Source organism: Coccinella septempunctata, chromosome 2 (assembly GCF_907165205.1).
Source record: "Coccinella septempunctata chromosome 2, icCocSept1.1, whole genome shotgun sequence".
NCBI lineage: Eukaryota > Metazoa > Arthropoda > Insecta > Coleoptera > Coccinellidae > Coccinella > Coccinella septempunctata.
The window spans coordinates 5,663,738-5,667,825 of NC_058190.1; the positions used below are offsets into that span (position 1 = coordinate 5,663,738).

Here is a 4,088-nt window from a genome sequence, read left to right on the forward strand (position 1 = left end):
AATTACTTAAGCTAGAAAACTTTTATGAATCTCCTTGTAAGTCTTCGGAATTGGGCATATTTCTTGCGTGTTTCGCGTTGCATAGCGATCGAGTGTAGAAAATCAAAGGAAAGAAAAACTACTGATCACTAGAATTGATCGAGAACAACTGATTTTAGATTGGAGCCAATACATTCAAAATCTGATAATATCATCTTTTTTTATTCCTGCTGGGAAAAAACATCTGTATTGAAGAAGACCGTGGATAACATATGCAGGCATAATTGTGATAAAAATAATTATCATTGAGAACACCTTCGGTTGTAGAATAAATTTGAGATTTCCATAATTTGCGTTAATTTTTTTGCGCAGTGTATATCAGAAATGAACTGATATTCTACGGAATATCTAAATTGGAACTGAAGTTTCCATCATGCAGGGTTGCATTGTTTCCTACGGTAAATTTAAGGAAACGGATATCTAAAACGAGACCTGGTTTTCATCGTGAAAACCAAGTTTCGTTACAATACATGAAAATTTGAGTAGTATGCTAACTCCTCAAGCACCTACTAGTAAAAATTCATATAATTTATATACGTCCGCTAGAGGGGCGCCAATGACTCTAACGAGAGTTAGAGTGACTGTATGCAACGATTATAGCAAAGATTAATCCTCTTTGATTATAGTCTATAATTTTTGACAGTATATGCTTGCCTAGGGCGTTGTCGACATGATATGGATTATCAAGTTGAATTATTTATGTTTCGGTTTATTACTCGTTTTAATTAATAGTTTGGTGATTTATACCAGAGATTCCTCTTTGTTTATATACCATTAAAAAAATGAAGTTCTGTTCAAACTTTAAAAAAAAAATACAAGTATATGGAATAATCCGATTCAATATCGAAATATCTGCTTAGTTCATTTTGTTGAGTTCAAAATGTGCCTGAATGGCCTAAGCAGCCGTGAACAGAATTGAAAAGAAAAAAGAAGAAAAACATGAGCGGAATTTTGACTATTCTGTGTTGCTCATAGACTCCATCCATTTCTCTATGCTCCTTCTTTCTTGATGCCTTGATGCTGCTCCTTTCCCGGTCGGTAGGTTGTCTATGATGGCGGTTTTATTAGGGTTATGCTGCCAGTGTGAAGTAAAATGTCGGAGAAAAAAGTAGACGAAAGAAAGAAGACTTGAGAATAAAGGCGATTGCTTCTCTTCATTTGAGAATCAAGTGCGAATGGAAAGTAAGTATTTACTAGCATATGTACTATCTTTACCACTTATTTCTTTTTTTGTATAATAAAATATTAAGACTATTAACAAAAACTTTTTATTGCAAGTGTGATATGTTCTTTATTACTATGAATTTCATAAAACCTGTCATTACTTTGTTTTAAATCAACGACGAAACGTCATTTACTGCAGTATTTCTTCTCTGTCTATAGTTTCAGTTCTGAAGAATGTGGCATAAACCTGTCGAATCCACTATTCATTGAAATTTTTGTCATTGCTTTTTTCGATTTCACTGACTTCGACATTTGTCCTCAACCAAAAAGAATCTACCAGTTTGAGGTTTGAGGTTGCAATAAGCAAGAAAGCAACAAAAACAATTCGCATAAGTTTTTATCAATAAGCCACACGTGACTTTCTATTAGTGCCCTTTTTTAGAGTAAACTTTTGTTGTTAGTGAGTGAATTAATGATTAATATTTTTGGTATACTTAGGACATTTAATAATCATTTATTATAAATTACAGCTTCAAACCAGTGAAGAATGGGAGTCACTGAAAATGGGACCAACTACGGCTAACTTAGCTTTGTTGTTGATGGATTGGGACTGTGTCGAAAGAACGAGAACATTCTGTGGGTTTTTCACCATCACCAATTCGCAGATTCAAGCAGGTAGTTATTGAAAATATTTTATTCGATATTTTATATCTGAGTTAGTTTTTCTTCGGTCATTGAGTTTTTTTCTTACGGAGTGGGTAAGACAGACAAGCTTTCAATTTTTCTGTTTTCCATTTATCCTTCATTCTTCAGAAGATTGAAATTTGAGGATGGGATTAACAGTATCAACTATAGGGTAATATTTGTTCTGAAAAACTTTATTAAAATTTTCTCAATAGTGAATCTTAGAAATTATAATCTTGTTATGGTTCTCCGTTTCCCTATAAACAATTTGCATTGAACCATGCTACATTTCGTTCAGAATTGCGATTCAAATTCCATCAGAAATCTTGAAAGCAGGAGCAGGGTGTTTCACTAGAAGTATATAGAGAACAAGGATCTATTCAACTGAAATATTTTGGTCTCGGAGGTACTTCCAGTTATACTGGAAGTTGAGGCGAACTTTTGTTTTTTATAGTGCCCTTTACAAATTTTTATCAAACTTTTGGATTCTTCACAAAATTTGAACAACCGTTTATTTGAACCATCCCAAACCCTAGAGTTTTGGAGATTTCAGTTCATTTGTTTCGAGATTAACCTTGGATGAATTGATTCTACCTGTATCTAAGGGAAGTTCAAAATTGACTAGCCATTGAGGAACTTGAACCATTATTGATAGTTGATAATTTTTTTTATATTGTGAAGTCCATTTTATATTTCATTGGTACTGGTGATGGCATGAGACGGAAAGTGCTGTCCAATAATGAATTTATTTGAATCTATACATCAAAAAATTAGTGGCTCTTACAGTTGAATTGGACAACATTTTTTTGTTTTTCTATTACTGTTTTGCTCCAATTATTCTCAGCTTATTTTTTTTCTACCTTGCGACTTTTGAGATGAACCTTCAGATGCTATCGAAGGTTAATTTATTTTCATTGAAAACAGTTTCAATTCCTGACTAATCCTTATTTCAATCTTCAGGTAACCCATCGTCTTGGCCCTAGTGAAAAACGCAGGTGAGTTTTCTTCTTTTGAGATGATTCAATTTTAAATTTCCTGTGCACACTTCAAAATTTAATCTGAATTTTGATTTCATAGCTAGTCCATATGAATCCAATATTATTACAAGTTATTGCTGGAATAGCTTCGAGGGTAGTTACTTTTAGACATAAAAATAAATGAAAGGGACTCTTGGGTCAGCAAAAGTGAGGCCGACTGAAATAGACAATTGGCTGGCTATATTTTGAATTTAAATTTTTGACGTTTTATTTTTCTGATGGGAATCGTATTTTTTTATCAAATCAGGACGTTTTCTGAGTTGATTATGCGATCATACATGTGAATTATATTTTTCAGAGTAGTGTAGAAGGAATTTAATAATTTTTTTGCCAAATACTGCAACAATGAGACGGGGATGTCTGAAATTTTGTACCCGTTTTCTGAGTTAATTTTGCGATGTTGATCATATTTTTCAGAGCAGTGCAGACGGTATTTAATAAGTCTTTCATTGTATAAAAAGAACAGAAATTTGTCCATTCTAACTAGATTGGTATATTATGAACATCTTTAGTTCAATGATTATGAAAGAATGTAATCATGTGAAATTCATTTTAGTTCTAATCTATATGTTGCACCTTTTCATGAAATTTTAAATATTTTCCTTCTACTTCCAATCAATACTGAATTTTAAGTTAATTAAGGAGCGTTGTCCAAAAAAAAAAGGGTTAATTCTTTCTATATTTCTATTATATACAAAATACATACATATAATACAATATACAAGTTTACATTTCTATAATATCATGACATGTCAACAATTTTTAAATAATATCAGTTTAGTCATTTTTTGTCTTATTGATGCTGACCTTCCATGAAGTTTATTATTGATCTATTGAGATTGATGATGCATTCTACATCTCAAAAATATATTGCAAATGTTTCTAATAATTTGAACTTCATGGAGTTCCTCACGAAGGTATTCATTTTTTATGGGGTGTACTGGCAAAAAAAGGTCAATTTTTTCTGAAAAAACAATCGGATAGCCCTATTCATCAAAATTCTTTTTGTATTTCCTTTTTTTGCTTTCAATAAGTCCCCTTCATTAATTAGGGTCTTTATTTGCTTTTCTAAAAAGTTCCCAATTTCGTAAATGATATTGGAAGCTTGAATTAAAGCACCCCGATTCACAAAAGCTGTGAATTTTTTATGAGCGACAGCTTACA

General features: G+C 32.0%; 1 long non-coding RNA gene across 1 annotated transcript; it reads left to right on the top strand.

Annotated features, from left to right (window-relative positions):
* The first annotated feature begins 1,058 nt into the window (after window positions 1–1,058).
* Window positions 1,059–3,686, top strand: LOC123308117. Its single transcript, XR_006537051.1, has 3 exons — window positions 1,059–1,221; window positions 1,734–1,878; window positions 2,848–3,686. It is a non-coding gene; the product is annotated as an uncharacterized LOC123308117 (long non-coding RNA).
* Window positions 3,687–4,088: the final 402 nt, after the last annotated feature.